Raw genomic sequence first — 23,820 nt, 5'->3', positions numbered from 1 at the left:
CATAGGTGGATTATCTACATATAGTCGCTTAATCTGCGCTTAATCCGCATATAAAGTGGATGCCTTTGACATGTGACATGGTGCCGGTGCGAGCTCGCTCCGCACCAACTGCTCCATTTATGTAACCGTATTCACTGAGTCCCACAGATTGAAACCATGAAAAGCTCCAAACTGGATTATCGAGTGGATTGTGGTTTTTCTGGAGAACGCACGGGTTTTCGCTAACCGCTCTGCGATTCTGCGAAACTCCTCCGGAAGCGAGTGGGCGCGTCGACGGGGCTTGACTTTAATCTCTCACCGAATCAGAACCAGATAAACTGACCCAACACAACTGATAGTTTTCGCTTGTTTTTTCACCTTGTATTTGTCTTTTTGTTTTGGCCAGAAGTGTGGTAATGCCAGTATTAGAAATAGATTTGAGTTATCCAGAACAGGTAATGAGATTACTGAGGTTTTGTTTAGAGCTCAGCTCGACGAGACAAATTCATTTAAGAGCATCGAGCCTTGCATTAGTGGAGGGTTTAATTCAGCACTAAATGAGACATTTGGAGGAATGTGAAGTTGTCGAGTGATTATATTAGAACTGACCCAGTATAGTCTTTTAATTTAGATGGATTATCTTCTAATTCAATCCAGAAGTGAAGAAATGTCATGATGTTTGAGAGTTATCGGACAAATCGAGTGATGTATTGAGTTTTTCTGTTTCCAAAAGAGGGTCTCTGGGAGAAACATACCACTGATGAAGGTATTTAGAAGATAGTTAGGACAGCAAATTGAAATATCTTCCTTTGTTTAAACTGCATCGGGTAAAATGGTTGTTTAACTGCAGTATTTAGGAAAAAAAATACTTGGAACAAAGAACTGTGAGATTTGCACATATAATAAGTTTTATAGAGGAGCCTTTGAGTACCACAGAAGATTTTAAATGGCTCCTCGTCCCAAAAATACTTGTTAAAATCATGAATTCCAACCATGTGAGATTTGACACCAAGAAGTTTTGTCAAAACCTAGGAACAATGTACTAAACATTCATTCCATCAACTTTTTTTCCCCCTCAAAATTCAAACCCCCTGGCAGACTGGGGAGAAAGGTTCTCGCGCCGACCAGATCACACACGAAAACACAAACATGCTTTCAAACATGTCGGCGGTCTGCCGAGCAGAGCTGAGAGCCCAGGCCGGGACCGATGTGGCCAGATCCCTATCGCTCCCCGTCCCCCACCTCCCTCTTTCATCCCGCTCTCCGTCCTGTAAATGGTCAGATAATGGACGTTAATTCCATCAGCCCGTCTCTTCGCTACGCTAATGCACCCACATCCTGTCTGCGATGGAGGGATGGAGGGAAACCAAACTGTGAGGGGAGACGGGTGGAGGGGCGAGCAGAGGGGAAAGGTGGAGTTTGTGGGATTTGAGTGCGTGCGTGTGTGTGTGTGTGTGTGTGTGTGTGTGGTGACAGTGGAGAGGAGAGAGGAACAGGAAAAGGGGTGCTGCGAATAAAAAAATAAGATGAAAAAGAAAATAAAGTGCAAAAAAAAAGAAAAGTAGAAGAGATAAAAATTATTCTTGCTGATGCACTGGATAACAGGCTGTGTGTGTGTGTGTGTGTGTGTGTGTGTGTGTGTGTGTGTGTGTGTGCGTCTGCATACACTCAACTCCCTGGATGAAACCACATGCAAACACACACACACACAACCTCTTTATCTACTGATTGCATCAGACTGAGAGCTGTAGTAATAGCTGCACACACACACACACACACACACACACACACACACACACACACACACACACACAGCGTTGTGGTTCTGTCTTTGTGGGTCCTTCCCGTTGATGTAATGCGTTTCCTTTATCCAACCTCAGTGATCGACTAACGGTTGAATCTGACATAAATGCAAACAACACAACACACACACATACATTTCACACTCTAGAATTGTGTGTTATACAAACATATGAATACAAAACATTCAGATTCTCTTCAAAAATCCTCTTGTTGTGTTTGATTGTAGTGACTGGCTCTCCACGACTTTTATTTGCGAACTTTATGAGAACTTATTTTTGCTATACCTCCAAGTTTGACTTGATCATCTCCTGCATTTTGTTTTCTTTTTGAATCATTCAAATGAATTTTTTGTAATATTTTGTGCTAGGAGTAACTGAACATGGTCCTAAACAGACTAATTTATTAATTAAATGTGCACATCTCCACATGATGTCCCTCCAAATACAAAATCTTTTCATGTGTGTGCTGTTTAGCGGGATATCAGTAAATCTGACCGTTACCTCAATCTCTCAGACCACAAAATCAACCAGAATGCTCCTTGCTTTAATATCCAGTGGAGGTGTGTGCTTCCAGCTTTCACATGTCTTTCAACATGTCTTCATGACCTCTTCCATTTCTGACCGGCTCGTGCGCCAGCGGCTTCACGTCCTCACATGTACAGAAGAACGAGGCTGAAGCGCACTCACACTATCTGAGCTCTTAATCAGCCGCGGGCCTGATTCCCCGATAAAACTGTGAAAACACAGAAAACGTTGGGAGAGCTCGACTTGACGGAGGCGAAGACGGCGGTGATGATGAGGAGGATGATGATGTGAGGCGTTTTGGTGCTGCAGTCACACTCGTGTTGTGAGTTAGATGAGTGTGAATCTCACAGGGGGATAATTAAAATGAAGGAACGTTTCTGTGAACCACCATGCATGAAACTGAGCGCGCTCAAGAACTCAAGTTTGATTTCTTTACACCTGCACAGAAGCTTTTTTTTTTTTTTTTTTTTTGAGCTGCTTGGTAATTTGGATTTTTCGTGCACAAATCTGACGGCCGTCCTGCCGTATCTGTGTTGGAGTTATTGTAGAATACATGTGTATCTGAAAATCATTTCCTTTCACTGTTGTGCTGGTCCTTGTGAAGCACTCTAAAGAAACCAAATAATAAAGCGTGATTGACATACCGAGGCTACACACATTTTAACAGGCTCATCCATTTTGTTTAGGTGAGGTCTGTAACTTTTATCCCCTAAAGAGCCGTTTTGAACCAGTTTCAAACCGTAATTATGTCCCGCCATCTGATAGAACCTCCTGTTTTGTGAAGAGTAAGTAGGAAATTGTCTATCTTTGATGTAAGAGCCAGGGAGCTTTTCTTTTTTTTCCTCCTGGATATGAATTTGAGGAGCTGTTTTTTTTTTTTTTTTTTTTTTTTTTTAAGAAAAAGAGCAGCAGAGTAGAGGAGGTCATGTGCTCTTCTCAGTGAAGCGCATCGCCTCCATCTGTCTAAACCTCCCTCCACCCGCTGTACTACAAGAGGCCTCCGCTCTCTGACTCCTCTCGCTCCTCCTCAGGGATCCTCGCTCCCTTTCCTCCTTTTTTCCTCCTCCATCATCTCTCCAGTGGGTAATGATTGTGAGGAGGGGTGGGTTGGGGAAGAGGGGGGAGGCAACAGTTTGTACTCCAGACTGTCAGAGGCTTCCAACGCTAAACTGCATTCTTTGGAAACTCTCGCAGTATTTTTAGTTTTTCTCAAACTTGGCAGAGCCGTGACGTCCAAAAGTTCAGTGATTTCCAGAAGCAGCTGTCCGGTAAAAAATAAAGGGGTCGTCTCTAACGGTGGTGACACTAATGGATCTCAGAGAGGCTAAAATTACATCTCCACATGTGGAGCAGATTACGGCGAGGCCGTCCCAGCAGGTTCCTTAAGGGCGTTCCAGATGTTATCGTAAGGAGGCACCAGGATGTCCTGAAGAGCTCCCAGAGGCTGAAGGAGTTGTAGCAGTAACGCCTTCGGAGTCACTGAGGAGGCGCTGCGGTTTGCCGAGCATGTCCAAACAGTCGCTCCAAAGGGCTCGGGAGCCGCTCGGGAAGTCGGACGGACGTTCCGCCGCTGGTGGGCTTCAAGGTTCTTGGAAAATTCATGACTTTTATGGGTCACTGAGCGCTAAATAGAGTTTTTTATGGTTTTTTGAAGGGGCTGTAAGATCTCTGAAGAGGTAACATGATTTCAACGTCTCCCAGAATGCTCTATTGATGACCCTCCAGAGCTTTGCAGCTGCTGCCAGAGCCAAGGGTCAAGCATCTGAGAGCAGAGTCAAGTAGTTTAGGATTCAGTGAATTTGTTGAAAGCCTGCAATGATTTATTTTTAAAACGATGAAAAAGGTGATGTGGAAGTAAAAATTAGATTCGGACATGGATGCTCAAGGTCCAGCAAGAGACACGCGATTAATCTCGAAATGTTTCAGCAGTTGGAGGTATTTGAAAATGCTTCAGAAGACGTTTGATAAAGGTCAGGGTGAAGTAAGATTCTTAGGAAACATCTTCTGGCCATGGTCCACCTTTAGGACCCTTCAGGTAGAACGGGCAGGTGTTTGTGTTCGCCTCACGTGAAGTTGCTTCCGAACTCACAAACAGGGTTTTGTCTCTGCTCTTTGCTGAACAGGCGTCGAGATCTGGTCCATCATTAGGAGGTTTCTCAAGTTTTGTTTGCAAAGTTTGCTTCAGTGATTCCCCCAAAATTTTTAGACTGAGAGTACATTATTTATGAGGACCGAACCTCTCTGAGAACGTTCTTCAAGTCTCAGAAGTAAGATGAAATAAGATGAAAGGGTTTTTCAAGGTAACTAACGGCTGAACGTCGGCATTCTGAACGGGGATCACTGGAGTTTGGAGAAAGTGAGCGTGAAGCCCCCTTTGGAGGACTGTTGGAGATCCCAGGGGGTCTTCAGCTCGCACAGGTTCAAAATGTTTTGCTGGTAACCGAAGAAAACAACTCAGTTTTTGGTAGTTTGCTGAGAAACGGATTCAAAAACAACAGTATTTTTAATTGTCAGCTGGAAGCGGCATCTCTCCTCTGGACTAAAACTAAGACAGATGCAACTATTAGTTGGTAAAAACACAATGCCAATCGTTCTAATGCTGGAGTTTTGAGGAGTTTTAATGGAGACATCTGTCTTCACCGCCATCTGTGCTGAACAGGAATTATACCTACTGATCCGCCGCCATGTGTCTCCTGGTGCATTCATGAATCCCAGAATCTAGGAAATTAAATTCAGTGTTTCAGTTTATTGTTTTGAAAGGCAATCCATTTAAAAAAAAAAGATGAAGAAGCACTGGTTCGAACGATTTTAGTGGTGATTGACGTGGTTTTGGGAGATTTCATTATGGTAGAAAGACTTGCCGTTTCGTTCGCTGGTCATTTCCCATGCGCGTTGCTCACTGGCGGATCCCTTCAGGAGTTTTTCCCGGTTCCTCAATGTGTTTCTCAGTTGTTTCGGTGTCAGTGACAGTGTTGGCCGTGTTCTCGCAGCGCTAACATGCACAGCAGAAGCTCATTTCCTGTTTTGGCAACTGCTTACTTTGCAAAAACCTCGTTTACTGACTAATCATAGAGCTGCTGTCGGACACACTCGCACACACTTTATCTTCATGCACACACTCATTAGAGCCTGTAGTGTTACTGCACTTCACGCTGAGTGCTGAAAGCCTTTCTTGGTTTACACGTACACAAAATGTACACACACACACTCTCTCTCTGTCGCAACGTTACATAATGATGTAAGCAGCAGTCCATAGTTTTGGAAGTGGGACACTCGCTGAGAGACGGTCTGACGAAACCACAGTCCTGAGGAGGTGTGTGTCACTTCTTCACTGTGTATTTGTAGGTTCTGAAGTGTGTGTGTGGGATAGTGCGTGTGTGTGTATATCTGCTCCTCATTAGTGAGTAGATAAAAGGAGTGTGTGCAGCTTTAGAAGAGGTGATTCCTCCCTGTGGAACCATACCTCCCTCTCTGTTTCTTATTTGTATCGCTGAGTGTGTGTCGTGCTTGTGATGTGTGTGTGTGTGTGTGTGGAAGTGTGTGTGATGTCAAGAAGCTTTATAGTAACAGGCAGTGTTCTTTGGATGCCCTCTCCTGTCCCTGGGGGGGAGAGAGAGGGAGAGAGAGAGAGAGAGAGGGAGAGCGAGGTGGATTTATTTTTCCAGGTCTGTTGTTTATTTGAGCTTATCTGCGGTGGCCGCTGTACACTACACAAGGAGGTGTGTGTGTGTGTGTGTGTGTGTGTGTGTGTGTGTGTGTGTGTGTGTGTGTGTATGACTGTGTGTGTGTATACGAGTGTGTGTCCGTGTGTGTGTATTTGTATTTGGCAGTAGCTGTAAATCGGCACTCGGCCAGCATTCGACTGATGTACAACAGCAAGGATGCTACACACATACACACACACACACACACACAGACACACACACACACACACACACACACACACACACACACACACACACACACACACATACACACACACCCACAGTGTAGTCTCCATGATTGGATTATTTTGCCCGTGTTGTAGTGAGATATAGATAGAGTGTGTGTGTGTGTGTGTGTGTGTGTGTGTGTGTGTGTGTGTGTGTGTGTGATGATGTTTTCTTGCTTTCTTTTTTTTTATACTGTCAAATTCCTGGCAGGCGGACTTGCTGGTGGAGGTTTCGGGGTGGTTGAGTCGTTTCCGGGTGTGGTTTACAGCGTTGGGCCGAGCAGTGAAAAAGGTTTCACGCTTGATTGAAAACACTGGAAAAATAAGTTTAATCTTAACGGCGGACTGAACAGTTTCATCTGAAAAAAAAAAAAATCTGTAAACAATAACTGGGTCACCATGAATAATGGAAAAATCCTAAGCTGATTAAAAACAAAACAAAACAAAAAAAAAATCCTTCTCACCATTTTCTAGGTTCCTCAAGTGTTATTTTTAAATTTCCAGGTGTAATTGCCGGTCTGAAAGTTTTATTTTTCACTGAAATCATCTGTGTTTGTTTTACTGATAAGGTACAGCAGATGGGATGAGTTCCGTGGGACATCTTGACAAAGGTTCGGGTTCCTGAAGAACTTACTAATACTTCATGGCGGTCTTGGGAATCATTGGTTTGTGTCACTGAATGTTATCAGGTTGATTGAGGTGATTAAAATGGTCCTGGATGGTTCTCTGGCTCAGTTCTTCACTGTAGAACTCTTTCAGGGGAAGAATGGACAACTCCAGAAGTCTTTTTGAGGTTGTAGAGCTGAGGATGTTTGTTACTTTCCTTAAAGTCCCTACATCCGTCCCTTAAAAAGACACGGAGACGTACAAGAGAAGGGAGAACGATCATTTGGACTCTTTCTGATTGTTCAGTTGAGGAACCGAAGCTTGAAAAGGTTGAGAACTATATCAAAACTGGTATTGAAACAAGACGATAATGATTTAAAACACCTAATACACCTGTATATCTTCGGTCATTCCATTTTCATTTTGATTTAAGAAATTAAAAAACAGAAAACAAGCTGATTTCTGTGTTCTGATGTGATTTTGGTAGACGACTCTTCCCCCATTTCTTTTTTTGGAAATCGAAAATCAAAAGGAAAGCGAGCTTATCAAATAACAGCAGGATTAGAGTTTATCAAATAAAGAAGGGCATCTTCTGGGTTTTTATGGCAAAGCAAGCTCGACAGAATGAATTGTGGCCGTATTGTATTTCCACTTTTGGTAAATAAACACATAACAGGAAATCAGACAGGGACATGTTTTCTGTTTTTTGATTTCCCAGGGAGAAACGGACCGTCTCCGGTTTATTGTCTACCGCCATCCAATGGCCACAGGGCTTTTAACTTTTTCAATTATTTTCAACTATTATTAACCAAACACCAGAACCAGATGCTGGATTTTCCTTTGACATTTGTCACACATTTCTATACAACTACACCAAATTTCCACTCATAGCATCATTGAGTTCCCATAAGTTATTATGGGACCTCCGTTTAAGGTTTCCCAGGCAAATAAATCCTCTCAGGATCTATTAGAGGTTCTTATTGTTTTAATAGAATATTGCTGCTTTCTGTTGAACTTTGTGAGGAACGCGCTTCGTCAATGTGATTTTTCCACAAGTCAGAGCTAGAGGAAGGAACAGTTCCAGAGTATCTGAGTCTGAGGCCTGCAGGGGGTCCAGAGGTCACTGATGCAGGTTTCGGTGCTCCCGCAGGACGTCCAGGCGGCAGTGGACATCAGAGATCTACTGGGAGATTAAAGAGGTTTTCAGGAGCTTTCCAGATGTACTCTGATGGGAAGGCTGTGATTGAGAAAGCTCTTGGAATGTAATAGGATTTACCAAGAAGGGTCTTGAGAAGGTTTCCGGCATTATTACAGGTGAGGATTTCCATTTAAAGGTTAACGACGGCGGATGTATCAGCACAGATGATTTCACACCATCTGCGACTCTTAATTTCACACAGAATCAGATCGCTTGTCACGTCGTGTTTGCCGGCGCTTGATATTTCCGCGCCGCTTTCCCGTCTGGATACGATCGCGCCCGAATCCCCGGATATGAGCGAACAAAGAGCCTTCAATAAATCGCAGGCGTCTGGCGTCTTCTGAAGGTGAAGCCGCTCCCTTCAAGTGTCTCCACCTCCGTCGTCGGCGTATTTGCTGACACGTAACCTTTAACAAATCGCAGCTTCAAGAGCCACGTGTACCTGTATCATCATGAATATTCAGCGCGCTTGAACCGCTCTGTATTCTCTTCACAGTTGCAGCTTCTTGGCTCTTAAACTGCAGCTTGAATAAACTGTCAAACTGTCCTTTCTGTCAGCCCCAGTTTGCTTTATTGGCACGGAATATAAAAGCTCTTGAAATATAAAAGCTCTTCCTGCAGAGCAGTTAAAAAAAAAAAACCTTCACAGAGGTATGAATTCAGGCATAATAAACCCGGTCCATTATCAGACATCGGGAAATGTTCCACACACTAATCGCTGATGTTCTTTATGTCCCCGTCTCCATTTGGTAATGAGTTCTGTGTGTCGTACGTATAGTAATATCCTGTCCAGGTGTCGCTGCAGCTTCAGTGTGGGGAAAAAAAAAAGAAAAAGACCAAGGGCGTGTTGCATAAAATGTATTGAATAAGAAGTGTCTGTGTGGCTGCTCCCTCTTCCAAAGGTCAGAGTGAGTCACAGCAACCTGCACCAACAGGATGTTCTTCCTGCGTCTCACTCTCAGACACGCTTTATACGTGAATACCAATTTATGCATATAATTTACTGACTTATTTATCTACTCAAGGTCCAGACTTAACCTGATAAGACTGATTTTCTACAAGTCCATTCAAATGAAATCCTCATTTAGCACTCAATCGCATTATAAATAAGATTCCTGTGACGTATTTACAAAATGTGTAATGGTAATAGTCATTTCTACGCTGACATATGACACTTTTTTTTTTTACATGTTAAATGTAAATCTGTTTAAATGAGGCGAAAAAAGCATAAAAATAAATGAAAATACTGTAAAGTAAATGAAATAATCAGTACATGCAGTTTAAAAGAAATGGCCAATGGTAATAAATATAAAAAAAAAAACTCAAATACATAAAAAAAAATAAAATAAGTATATACAAAGGTTTATAAAAAAAAAAAAAAAATTGTTGAATGGAAATAAAAAGGGTTAGTAAAGGAAATAAATAAAAAAAAAACACAGAAGTTTATTTAAAACAAATAAAAATATAACAAAAATAGAAACAAACAAAGTAACAAACAAGCCTGTGAAACTTTAAGAAATCAGTTAATTCTAATTAATAATGAATAAAAAAGTAATTTTTTTTTTTAACTTGAACTGACTTCCCCTCCTCCTTCCTGGAGTATCTGGTCGTGGGTCAGATAATCTCAGATCAAAGTCTCGGCTCCCACGATTCGGCTCGCCATCGTGGAGCTATAAGTGGCCCTTCTAAAGCCGCCTCCCGCCGCGCTCGGCCTCCGTGAGCGCGGGCAGATGCTCCCGGTGGGCTCGGTCCGCCCCGAGCTGCCGTCTCCGCGACAGATGGCCGACCGGCGGGGGGGCGGAGGGGTGGCGTGTGAGGCCGTGACCCCCGGGAGCCCGGCCAATGCGGACGCGGCGGGGAACGGAGCCACAGGTCCGGGTTGCTATGTTGGCGTTGCATCATGGGAGCTTGTGACGAGGTGATGTCAGAGCGTTAATGGGGGAGAGTAAACAGGTAAACAGGTACGCTCACACACCCCCAGAGGACTGTGTCTCTGATGTCCTACTGCGGCCAGCACAGGGGACACGTCGCCATGGAAACAGGAGACAGTGACAGTGGAGACAGGGTCAGACAGCAGAGTTACCTGAGGTGCGCACACACACACACACACACACACACACACACACACACACACACACACACACACTGGGTGTTCCTCCATCCTCACCACCTGCTGCAGGTCCCTCCCGTTCTCTTCAGGGCAGTTAATCCTCTCTCTCTGTTGCCCCTCAGCAGGGGCATTTCAGGAGGTAATTTACCTCCCTGCAGCCCGATTCAAACAGACCACAGCTCCTCTAACGGCTCCTCATCCCCAGGACAAATAAAAAAAAACGGAAACTCTGCCACACTGGAGCCGAAACAGTCCTTGAACCCTCGAGGTCGCTGTCATGGCCGCTCCCCTCTTCAAAGAGGCCGCCGTTGTTGGTGGGAATAAAGAGATCTGGAGATCTCGAACACACACATTACTCACCAACCGTGTGCAGTCCGACAAGGTTGAGAGCAATTCTCAGTGTGTGTCAGATGAATGTAATGCAGAAAAATCACACCATTTCTTGGCTGGAAAGTGGTATAATATTGGGAATTCTCTCAGATGAATGTGACTGGACGACGCTTCACTGGAGTGTGCTGGTCTGTATGTTTAAAGAGAAAAAAAAAACAATCATGCTCACGCAATCATAAATATGTTTTTCAGTGTTTTCCAACAATGAAGCTTTTTTTTTGTATCCTAATGGAGAGGTGGGGCTTTGAAATCAATTGAAGCATTTTTACAGGCTGATGGCTTCAGACATACGTTTTGGTGATGAAAAACAAGGAATTTGATGGGAAATTACAACACTATTTCACTTTTAGGTAATTATTTAAATGGATGACATAATGACACAAATAAATATATATTCTAAAAACTAAGGGGTATTTTAAACCCCTTAATGGAAAAACACTACATTTACCGGAATTGAAATATTGCCGGACTTTTACTAACTTTTTGAAAAGTTTGAGGAAATGTGAAGCATTTTATTGCATTTGGAGGTGAATTTTTCAGAGTAGAAGAACATCGGCCTCCAGCAGATTTATGGAAAGTACTGAAGTTGCTCTACCCTGTTGCATGTCGGCGCTGCTCGGGCTGTCACTCAGTCGATTAGCCCGCTAACTGAAACCTTCCCGGTTGGGGCTGAGAGCGGGGCGGAGGCCGGCGGAGGCGGGCTCGGGGCTCGTAGATTAGCCGAGGCTTAAAGGTGTGCGGCGGTCGCATGCCGCTGCTTCGCCGTTACGGCCCCTCCACCGCCTATTAAGCCCCGCAGATTAATGCTCTCAGTAATTAATGAGCAGCTTAGAGGCGAATTCACAGAGTGGACCCGCTCTCCTAAACCCATATTGTTTCCCATTAACCGGCAAACCCGGAGCGTAGTCGAGCATTTCCCGACCTGCCGCTCAACGGGCCGCTGATGGATGAGCGCCGCTCACTCTGAATTAGCAGCATTAGCGCTAACTGCCGGGGGGGTGGGGGGGCAGCGGCGTCGGCGCCTGGAATCGGTCCTTCTTTTCACCACTGAATGAGGAACACATGTTTGAGACTTAAAATGACGATTTTAAAATAACGACAAAAGAAAGGCGCTGTTGTTTCTAAATACTAAGACACTAACATCGTCGACAAAAGTGTTTATCCAACTCGTATCACTGTCCTGTTGTTAGTAGCTGAATGCGTGCCGTTCTATACCTCTGAGGTAACTTTTTGTGATATTTCTGGCATTTTCTTCCCTCGCTGCCGAGTGTTCTATACATCTGCTGCTTCCCTGAAATTTAAAGCCGCGGGTTTCTTTGTCTTCGCCATCGCCGTGGAATCACCCGCCTCGGCAGATTTACACGCGAGTTTCTTCTCTGCCGGTCCCCACTGCTGTGAAAGGGCCGTAATTGCTACGTCTCGCTGTAAAATTATAGCTGAGATTCTTCAAAACAATAACAGCAGCAGCAGCAGCAGCAGAGCGGGGAGCTAGCGCGCAGGTCCTCCAACTTCATGCATGTTGCATACGTGTTTATTACCGCCCCGCATCTTCACACAGACTCCGTTATTCCTGAGCGCTCCTCCGTCTTCCTGCCTCTGCATTGTATAAGCGTCTCACCGCAACAGAAAAGAAGCTCGGCAAACAGCTAATTACTCTCCTCCAACAACGCTTAATTGCCTCCTTCAAAGGGAACTTCAGATTCGCAGGAAACATTAAAGACATGCGACGATGTATACGAGCGTATGTAACCTAGAAAAGAGCTCCGCTGGATTAAATCGCCGCGTTTTTCACCACCTCGCTTCTCCACCAGCTGTCCAGACTCCCGCTGCTTGTTGTATAAGAAGCAAAGAACGCAGCAAGACAACGACTCAACAGATTACTGAAACTTCATATGAAATATCTGCTTTGTCTTTATAGTCTGTATATGTTCATCAGGATTCATCTCATACTGAAGGATACATCAGTGCCAGGAAAAGGAATTCCCCCCTGATACCCCACATTCTTATTAATTAATTCTAAATCTCTCAAGAGCCCAACATTGATTTCCTGTAATTTAAATTTGTCTTTGGAATAATCAGTTAAATATTAATGGCCAATGATGTAATGATGTTGGCCATTTTGGATGTAATGAAACAAATGAAATGGTTTGAAATGCTGTATAGTTTGTATTGTAAATGAATGGCTGTGACAGCTACACCGTCAGATATGTCTGTTTTTTATATGAAAACAGCTTAGAAACAAACCATATAATGAACCAATAATGGGACAATTTAAGATTTTGTAGAAATAATGAAACACTTTTTTTTCTGTTGAGAAGGATTATTAAAAAAAAATCAAGCAAAGTCCCCTAGATGTTAAATGAAATGTGGCTGTTGGTGGGAAGCCGCCTCTTCTGTATGTATAGTTTGCGTTGGTCGGCTCAGAGTGAAGAAATGAAGCTGCTCACACCTTAAAGGCAGAGGTGCAGGATCTGACGGCCCATAATGCACCTGTGAGTTCGCTGCGGTCAGATGGCGGCGGCGGCGCCGCCCGTCTCGCCGGCGCCGCGCCCCAGCACCTTCGGCTCGACCGCGACTCCCCCACCCGGACACCTTCCCGTTCGACCGCCGTCAATTTCCTGTACCGGCTCCCCCCGACCCGCCGGCACCGCCTCCACCTGCGGCGAAGAAAGAGGGGATGGAGGTGGGCCGACGTCAATATTCATGAGACAGGTAGCTGATCTGCAGGAGAGGGGGTGGGGGGAGGAGGGGTCAGACTCCACTGGCTGCCGCAGCCAATTATAGGATGTGGTCTGGAAGGAGGTCGGCAGTCTGGACGGGGATCTCTCCAAGCGGTTGTCACAGCGACGCCAGCTTTGATGTTTTGGTGTTATTGTGAGTCAATGGAGGGAGGCGGGGGTGCAGACAAAGAGCAGGAGGGAGGTGTGTGTGTGTGTGGGGGGGGGGGGGGGGGTTGGATGGAGGTACCCCCTGCAGAATAGAGATCTCTTTGCTTTGTTGTTTCCTCTCCATGGAGGCTTTTAGCTCCTTCAGGAAGTCAGCAGCCGGACGACGTCTGGCCCCTGGTTTGGCCCCCGCAGCCTCACTTTACAGGATTGCGCCCAGATTAGGGGGCTTCAAATAGGGGAGACGTCAGGATTGAAGGAAAACCGATGGCTAATCCGCAGCGACCCCTTGATAATCCACTTATTTGGCAGGTATTAATATAACAATCCCTCCTGAGTTTTTAAGCTGTGGTCCTCCATGCTGGCCCGGACACAGCAGGAGGCGGCAGCAGCAGCAGCACGGGCACGGACCTCCAACCTTTTAGCAACATCCACAAAAACACTCGCAGAATCCCACTTTTCAGCACATCCCTACATCTTTACTTGTGTTTTATTCATGGAAACTTAAGAATTTATGAACTTTAGCTTAAAATTTAAACGGAAAGTGTCGGAATTGATGCATAAAACATCTTTCATCATTAATTAAGTTCTCAAACAATCAAAAAAACCCGATCAAAATTTAGGTTTTTTTTTTTTTTTTTTTTTAGTGTACACCAAGTGGTTTTGGTACCTAACATGAGGAATATACCAGCTGGAAAAGTGATAGTTCCCCGTTCTATGAAGGCTTGGTTGACAATCAGAACCGATGTTGTGCCAATCAACGCCACTTTCCACTTTGACAGTAACCATTTGTATTCTTCCCAACTTGCCAGAGGCAGCATTCCCGCTTCCCATTTACTGATAACTGCAGAGAAATCCAACAGCAATGAACTGGAAGGAAAATCCGTCGAGAAGAGGAAGAGAACCGCGGAGCAGGACAATTTCAGCTCAATTCATTCGGTTAGGGAGAAAAAAAAACCAATGAGACAGGAAGTAAAAAAGTAGTTTTATTGGAATGTGACAGAACCGGGGGGAAAAAAACCGAGCGATATGAAAACAGAGGGAGATGTGAGAGGAGGTGGAGTGTGGAAACGTCTGGATGTATGCAGAATGCACAACCAGCGGAGGAGAGTAACCCTCTGTTTAACAGGCTGAGGGGGGAGGAGGAGGAGGATGGAGGGATTAGACGGACACTGGCAGGTAATCCTGGAGGAGGAGGAGGTCGTTAGCCGGGATGGAGCTAATTAAAATGTGATTTGTGCTGCAAGCAGCTTAGAGGAGAAGGAAGCGGAAAGAAGAGGAAGAGGAGAGAAAGAGAATAGTTTCTCGCCCAAACACAAACTTAACCTCTCGACCTCCGAGGGAACTTTCCATGTCTGCTGCTCCTCTGTCTTACTGGAGAGAATACATTTGTCTAAACCAGTGACTCGTGACCCGGGGGGGTCCTGGACCCTCCTGCTCGGGAGGAGGGCTAAGGTCCTGCCTGCTCTGAACCCGAGCTGAACCAGAAACAAAACACTTTCCAGAACTAAAAATCACACCAAGGAAACTTCTCAGTGTTTCTCTTTTCACTGGGCTGAGACGATGCCAGTGAATTGAAACTGCCACCATATAATCAACCCGCAAGTCGGTTTTTACAGCACACCTTCGGTCTGTTTCCACGGCGTTCTTCAGTCGATTGGGTTGATGATATTTTCTCGAATGAATTGAGTCTCAAACAGGATCTGTTTAATGGCATCACAGCATTTACTTGATCAGACTGATAAACTGTATTTGCAGAGCAGATTCTTAAATAAAATAAAGGTCATGTGGATCACTTGTTTGTAATTTGACACCAGCCTCGCCAGAAATGTGGTGTCGACTCAGTTGCGTCTGAATCCAATCGAACCCTTTCTCCTCCTCTTCCTCCTCCTCCTCTTCCTCTTCCTTCTGGTCCTGGAGGTTGCTGGATATTGGATGGAGAAATGTTTCTGTGTCGTATTGATTTCTGCTTTTGCTTCAGAGCAGCTGAGACGGCCTCGACTCCGCCGCATGTATAAATATATATACATTCATACATCCAGCCTCTCCTCGCTCCTCTTTTCTTCTCTGGGTCTTTGATTGAAGCTGTGGGGTCCGTCCTCAGCTGGGCGAACACAGACGGCGAGGTCAGATAGTCCAATCCATGAAGTTTTATTCCTTCATTACAATAAACTTTATGCAATAAAAACGAGGTGATGGAGAGACCAGTGTTGTGGACTCGCTGTATTCAGGTTAGGTTTACAAAGAGCTGCGATTGGAACAATACTGAATCACTGTAAATAATCTCAGTCCGTCAGGAAGAACATGAAAACTCCACGCAGAACTCTCACAGCCTGGAATCCAACAGCTGAGGGATTTACTGGAAATGATTGAAGATATCAAAGAATTTGCTGAAATTACAGAGCAACATTCGGCTTTGCAAGAACATGAAGTTGCACTTACATATGTGTACGTTTGGTTAAACAAAATGAGCAACAATAGTGTGATGATGAGTAAATGAAAAAGAAAGAAATTCCAATGTATTTTTTTTTTTTTTCGTTTTTCAACCTTTGTTATGCAAAGCCCTTTGGAGAAAAAAATATTTAAAATGAATACATGAAAATAAAAAAAATGTGGAAAATATCTCATGTGGGGAAGATAGATTTGTTTCACACATGATGAAAATATAAAATAACGTTGAACCAGCATGCAAAAACAAAACAAATTAAAAACCCAAATGCATTTTTTTCTGCCAATTTTTCCTTTTAATGTATTTCATTTTTTTTGAAAATTTATTATAAAATGCACAATTTGCAGAAAGAAAAGTTTTTTCTTGTTTAATGATAATGCGAAAAAAAATAAATGTAAGTTTCTCACAGTTGTTCAGGGGGTGCAAAATCTCAAGAATTCCATAAAAGATTCAGTTGTAAATAATTATATAGGAGATTAAAGAAAAAAAAAAAAGAAACCTTCAAAATTTCTCAAAAAAAAGCAGTGAACACTGTACAGTGGAGTTTCAGGACCATTCATTCCTTTGCTGCAGATAATAAACAGCATGCTTCTCCAGTGCGATCTGAAGCTGAGCCGTGAGCTCCTGGATCGTGTTCTGTGGATCTCTGAAGCGCCGCGGCTTCGCTCAGGCTGGTTATTTCTCTCCTGGCTGATGGATTTTGTGTAGCGGCTGAATTAGAAGCCTCCTGTTGTTTTCTGTGCTGTTTGCAGCTGAATTGGACAGAACGAGCCTGAGAGGTTTGGCTGAATAGATTTAAAAATATCTTTAATCATGCTGCGGGGACTGTCAGAAATAACATTAAAGGGAGCTAAATGGGAAACGGAGTGGCGTAATTGTCCTTTAATGGGGGTTTGTTAGAGTGTGAAATGCCTTTGAATCGCTCGTCATGCTGCTCCGTGAATACGCGATGATGAGCCCCCCCCCTCCCGGATCGGATGGAGGCCGCTCGGACCGTCTCGTCCGGGAGGAGGCTTCCCGTGATCCGCTCGCCGTGATTGGATTAAACCATCATCCTCCAGGTGATCTGCACGTTCACCCACACAACAGCAACCAGATCCCTGCCCCGCACCCCCCCACCCACACCCCCCACCCCCCACCGCCTCCCTAAGCAGATTTGACAGACAATGGCATTACGGCTCCACCACATGTCTTTCATTAAGCAGGTAGACGGTAAGCGGAGCGCCCCGCTGTCAGATGTAACCACACCTAAAGGTCTTCCCAAACTTAACCTGTTAGTCTGGAGGGGCTCACACTGCCGCCCCCCTCACCGCTGCCCCCTCACTGCCGCCCCCCTCACCGCTGCCCCCTCACTGCTGCCCCTCACTGCTGCCCCCTCACCGCCGCCCCCTCACTGCTGCCCCCTCGCTGCTGCCCTCTCATGCACTGAAGTGGCATTGCTTACATGCTCCGTACTGGAAGTGGAAGTTTATTTTAGTATTTCTCAGGGTTCAAACACCAACACTCCCCCACGTAGACACCTCGCTCCACACTCTTACTTTGCTCCTGTCATGTATACAACGGACACCAGGGGTCACTCTCTTTATAATCAAATAAATGAAAAATTATGAGCTCTATATATATTTTTAAAGCTCTAAATGACTTCATAATCACATCATGTTCATTTTATTGTGCTTAACCTAAAATACAGCTGATAAGCTTTTAACAGACACTTGGAAACACTCATAAGAACTGTATATATACATGCATCAATCTTTTTAAGTTATATTTACTATAAATGATAGAAACTAATTCTCATTCATCCTTCAAATGAAAGTGCTTGGTTACAAGATTTATTAATTTTACAGTCACTCTGGGTCAAATGGCTGCATTTTATGGAAAATCCTCCCCCTCTTTGTATGTTTTTAGCTTCTTTCGGCTGCATTTTTCTGAGTTTTCTGGTCAGCCGGAGTGAAATCGTTTGAGCCGAGCGCAGACAGCTGTGCTGCAGCGACTGATCGGTCTTTGTCTCAGATCAGCGGGACGTGAGCGGAGCAGGCCGAGCGCGTTGCTCAGTAGTAACCCAGGCGGTTTGTGGCTCCTCCAGCTGCACTTCCATCTCTGCGCAGAGTGAAGTTTTGGGGCCACCGAGGCTCTCAGACTGTAGGATGTATATAACACAAAATCAATGGGCTCTCAGCAGCTGCTGCAGTGCTGACTCAGCTGGACGGCGCTCGCGTCGTCCACCCACGTGCAAAGTGGTGCTGCGACGAAAACGTATTGTCCTCGGTGTGTGTGTGTGTGTGTGTGTGTGTGTGTTCAGGAGTCCCTGTAGAGTTCACGGCCTGCTCTCCAGCATCAGGACTCCAGAAGAGTCCGGGCTGCAGACGCTGCATGCTAACACATCCGCACCAAGGCCGCGTTTGGGAATTCCGAGCACGCTCAGTCGGCCCGGCGGACGCCACTTTCACGGCCTCGGATCCAGAAAACTGCTGGAGCGCTTCAGGTGGGACGGCGATTCCCAGAAGAAGAGGAGGAGGAGGAGGAGGAGGAGAGGGGGAGCAGGTTAGGAAAAGGGTTTGGGAGGAAGGAAGAAGACAAATGTTGCTATTTAAAGACAATCCAAGAATTGCAGGAAAGGGAATGAAACAGGACGAGGGAGGCACAGGAGGAGGAGGAGGAGGAGGAGGAGGACGAGGAGGAGGAGGAGGAGCAGTGTTTCCAAGGTTTGAGTCCGTCCAGAGTTTTGTGTTTTCCCTCTCGCTGCACGTCTGCCAGCAGGAGGCGCTGGGCTTATCGTGGATCAGACCATCTGTTCCAGATTTGGCTGCTGACCCTGAAAATGAAACCCCACCAACACACACACACACACACACACACACACACACACACACACACACACACACACACACGCACACACACACACACACACACACACACACACACAGAGAGAGAAGACAGGTTGTTTGCAGCCACCGTCAGCTCAGCAGCGTGAGATGTGAACATATGACACCTGTCTGTCCCAGCATCGCCTCTCTGCGTGACGGGACGCCCTCTACAGGCCACTCTGAGGTCACCTGCAGCAGGGACCTCCGTCATCAAGCTCCGCCTCCTCCAGCACTGTGAGCAGCGTGGCATCGAGGGCGAGCTTCACAATGAAAAATAGTGAAGCGCCTCGATCTGCAGCGCAGGATCCCTGAAGTCACACTGTCGCAAAATGAGATGTTTTTACTGGAGTCAACTTCTGTGGCATGAAGCCCCGCCCCTTTTTCATTGTCCATCAATCACTTTGACGCACAGCTGTTTGCATTTCAGGGGAAGATTGTCTGAGAGAGAATTGACAGGTTGTGTTTTTTTTTGTTTTTTTTGTTGGTTTTAACCAGTTAGCATTAGCATCATTAAGCCAGATAAAGTATGCTATGCTAATAGTGATGACATGAGTGAAACAGGTAGCATCGACATGATTTCGCTAGATGTGAAAATAACAAATTCAAAACGTTTCCTTATTCATTGTTTCAATTCTTTTTAGTTTAGTTCATTAAAAAAATTTAAAAAGAAGGAATGAATGATAGCATGACCCAGGTTACTGCTGTGCTCCTGTCATCGTCAGCACAGCCACTAGAGGGCGGCGTGAGCAGGATGTAAATATGTGTCACGTCGGGACGCTTCAAGGAAGGTCTTTTAAAAATAAAACGAGGAACAAAAGTCATTGTGTTTAGGGTTAATGTGAGTGGGACGCTCTGATGGCTCCTCTGCTCTTTAAGAGGTGAAACCTGAGAGATGTATATCCATCAGCTGTGTGTGTGTGTGTGTGTGTGTGTGTGTGTGTGTGTGTGTGTGTGTGTGTGTGTGTGTGTGTGTGTGTTATATACATACATTAAAGGAAGTTCAACATGCATGGCCACACTCACTCACACACACACACGCGCGGTCTCCGTGGTGTCAGCGCTGGTTAGCTGCAGGGACATCCGTCATGCTGCTGGCAGGCTGCAGCATCACTGAGGACCACAGGTCGAAGGTCAGAGGTCAGTGTGGGAGACAAGGACGAAGCCTGAGGCCACACACACACACGCGTATTGTGACATGCACAAATGAACATATTATACACACTCTGTGTGTGTGTGTGTGTGTGTGTGTGTGTGTGTGTGTGTGTGTGTGTGTGTGTGTGTCCCTGACGTGGTGGTCACCTCCCCTGCAGCAGGAAACAGTGTTTCCTCCCCCAGAGGACCACAAAGTCAGAACTCCACAACCTTCTCCTCTCCTCTGCGTCGCCCTCCTCTCCTTTCCTTGCTTCCTTCCCTTCATTTACCTCTTCTCTTTACATTCCCTTCCTTCTTTCCTTCCTTCCTTTCTTGCCATGACCTTTGCTCTCCTGTTTATTTTCTCTTCTAACATTCCTCTTCCTTCCTAGACTCTCATCTTCTCAATACCTTTCCTTCGTTCCCTTCTTTTCGCCTCTTTATTTCCTGTCTTTCCATTCCTGATCTCCTCCCTTTCAGTCCTTTTTCTCATCTTTCCTTCCTTCCTTCCTCTTGCAACCTCTTTTACTTCCATCTTTCCTTTCCACCTCTGCTTTACTTCCTCCTTTCTTGTCCTCTCCTTCTCAGTTTTATTTCCCCCTTCCCTCCCCTTTTTCGACTTCCTCCTTTCCTTTCCTCTTTGTCTTTCCTCCCTTCCCCCTCCTAATCTTCACTTCCCCCTGTCTTCCCGTCCTCTCTACTTCCACCTTTCCTTTCCTTCCTCCCAGCAGTAAAGGGGGGTGAGGGGTCGTCCACAGCCGTCCTTTCAGACGTGTCTCCTCTCTCCAACTCCCCACTCAGCTGCTGCCTGCTTCCTGTGTGTGTGTGTGTGTGTGTGTGTGTGTGTGTGTGTGTGTGTGTTCATCAGTGTATATATGCGTGCACACATATATCTGACTGTCAGTACTCTGAGTAGGATTTAAACTTTGTGTTTGTGTGTGTGTGTTTGTGTATAGGTGTGTGTGTGTGGGGTTGTTTTCTCAGATATCTCACCCTTCTGACAGGAAGTCAATTTCCTATTTGCAGTTTGTTCTGGCAGCGATTGGTCCGATCCGAGTTGATTTGTCTTCATCACAACCAATCAGGTTGTCAGGGCGACGGAACGCGCGGAGATCAGCGGCCGTCACGACGACCGATCGGCTCCGCGCGCGTCCTCTCGTTAGCGGTCAAACGGACATCCATAGCTTCACTTTTTCTGCCATCCACCTATAAATTCATCTTTTTTTTGGTGGACTTTGCTAGCCTTGTGTGTGTGTGTGTGTGTGTGTGTGTGTGTGTGTGTCTCGTGGCTGGACTCTCTGTCTAGAAGTGAAGTCATGCAGCTTTCGACTCAGCGGCTATTCTCTCCCGTGTGTCTGACCTAATTGTGAGCTCACTCGACCGACTGCTGAGTTTGTTTGGACGCTTCGTCCTCCGAGCTCAGTCTCAAGTTAATGTTCATACAGAGCTCATTAAAGCGAAGAGCTATCCTCACACACACACACACACACACACACACGCACACACACACACACATCCCTGCATTTCTCTGACTGGATTGTGCCCCTACTAAACGTGGCTGTGTCATCCTCCCACTGCTAAAACCTCAGGACTGATGGTAGCGGTCTTCTTGGGCCACCTTGACATCGACCCTGAGCGAAAACAAACCTTCACAGTCGTAAATTGCAAACCAAGAGTGTAATTTCTGCACAAATCCGCTCTATCCGTGCGACTTGTAATCAATAAAATCGTCTCCTTTAACCAAATATTTCTCATGCTCCTTCACCTGCGCGGAACCCCCGGTTGATCAATACCGCCGCGGCCATTGTGCTTCCAGTCAATCACCGCTTCTTTGGTTTGCCAAGCGCTCGCCGTGAAGCATGAGTCATCACGCCAAGCACACAGACTTCCTCCTTCTGAAAGGAGAGGCGTCTGTGTTAAAGGCTTCGGATGACCACCTCTGCCAAGGCAACCCCCCCCCACACACACACACACACACACCCAAAACTCCGTCCAAGTCATGAAAAAAAGAGAAGACATTTTTAATTTCCTTGAGCAACGGTCGGATGGGAAAAGTTGGAAGAGATCAGACGGAGGAGACGAGGCAGGAAGCAGAGGGAGGGGGTCAACCTCGGCCCCGCCCACCACCACGGACCCAGCTGTCCGTCACATTGAGGTCACGATGTGGTTTTGACTCGTCGTCTGGCTGCGGTTCGCTCTGCGGCTCGGCTTCAGTGCACGCCGACAGTCGGGAAGATGAAGGTGGAGGGGAAGGTGCATTGTCAATGGCGGTCACACATGAGAGGAAGCCGTTTCAATGAACTTCCTGCTAATTTGACATGCAAAGCTGGACACGAATGAATGAAGAGAACTGAGAAATACAAACACTACCAATGCCAGTGCTGATATCTGAGCTAACAATGACCATTGAGTACCCTGCGACCAGGAAGTATTGTAGAATTCCCATGTAAATATGATGCATAAGGTAAATTTTGTTGGATTTCTGGTGAAAAATGTTATCCATTTCCATATCTTCTCAAGTTTTTGTGTCTTTCTTGAGCTACAAGTTGCCAAACGTCCAGATTTTTCCATTAGTGCCTCCGATGCTGCTATTCAGTCTACAGCAGGTTCTTCCAGAGGGCCTCTGATGCCTCCTCCTCTGCTCCCACCTCAGCACGTCTGGGCGTGGCTGTAAAATCACAGCTTTCATGGCACTTCTGTCCCGATCGGACGGTAATTGGTTGGTTATTTCTGCCGGATGGTCGAACAGGATGAGCGCCCGCTTTCCGCCCACCGCTACTTGAGCTCTTTAAGCTAAAACTGGCTGCTCTCTGCTTTCAGGGAGTCCGCCCCCACCCTGCAGGGATCTGCTATAATAGACCCCTGAATAAAAACATCAGATAAACGTGACTTTGCTCTGTATATTAAAAAAGTCTTTTAATAGGCTACAATTTAAGTCATTGTCCAGCTTCCTGGCTCTCTTTGGACTCGGTGGGTGCCACATTGTGATGAAGATGTGAGCCAAAGTGGGAGCTGAGAGCGATTTGAAGCAAAATAATAAAACAAAAAGGAGCGCAGAAGAAGGAGGAGAAGAAGAAAAAGTGGAGAACTGAGAGGGAGCAGAACACTTAAGAGAGAAAATCGACTTTGAAAAATGAGAAAGAGAGAGAGCGACGGGTCAGAGCTTCACCAATAAAGCCGGAGGAAAGATAAAAGATTCAGCCTTGGCAGGAGAAACTGAGGCGCTTTCTCCCTGAGAGCTCCTCAGCCCGACGGACACATCCAGCTTCCCCTCCGCGCTCTCCCACAGCCATTTAACTGATTTAATTCTCCAAAATGGAGTCTCTCTGTCAGTCGGAGCAGCTTTTTTTTTTTTTTTTTCCCTGGGCTGTCACATTTGAGCCGCTCTCCTCAGTAAATCTGTTTAACAGCAGCACATAAAAAAAAATAAATAAATGCATCAATTCGGAGGATGAGCTGCATAAAAAAACAGCACAACAAGCACGGAGCGGCCTAATAAAGACGGCGATACAGCTGACGACCCACAACGTTATCCGACGCAAGGAAATAAGCTAACGGATGGAGTGGCTCAGACAGACAGACAGACTCGGCGGAGGACTTCAAGAAAAGGCTGGAGGCTGACAGACAGCTGATATCTGATGAGCCGTCAGTCAGAGCCGCAGTCACATTCAAAGAAAGTCAGGAAACTCAGGAAGCCGGCTCACAGACTGACAGCCAGGGGAAGAAAAGGGGAAAATGGGGTCAGAAAATACCAGCAGGTACTAAAAAAAAATAAATAAATAAAAAAAAACCTGAAACTTCCTTTGAGAGTCTCGGAATGAAATCCCAAAATATGCTGATGAATTTTGTTCTTCACCTCCATTTATCATTCGGCCAGTTGAACCCCAGAGATCACAGGAAGTCCTGATGCAAACCAAAATAAGACACTGAGGTTCAAGACAACTGGA

General features: G+C 45.6%; 1 long non-coding RNA gene and 1 pseudogene across 1 annotated transcript; both read left to right on the top strand.

Moving 5' to 3' along the window:
• The window catches only part of LOC115395572 (protocadherin-1-like), a 162,985-nt pseudogene that overhangs the window by 86,303 nt on the left and 52,862 nt on the right, over positions 1-23,820 (top strand).
• On the top strand, positions 11,189-22,770 carry LOC115395592 (uncharacterized). Its single transcript, XR_003932297.1, has 3 exons — positions 11,189-11,203; positions 19,479-19,484; positions 22,527-22,770. It is a non-coding gene; the product is annotated as an uncharacterized LOC115395592 (long non-coding RNA).

Source organism: Salarias fasciatus, chromosome 2, assembly GCF_902148845.1.
Source record: "Salarias fasciatus chromosome 2, fSalaFa1.1, whole genome shotgun sequence".
Taxonomy (NCBI): Eukaryota; Metazoa; Chordata; class Actinopteri; order Blenniiformes; family Blenniidae; genus Salarias; species Salarias fasciatus.
This window is presented reverse-complemented; position numbering and strand designations above follow the sequence as displayed.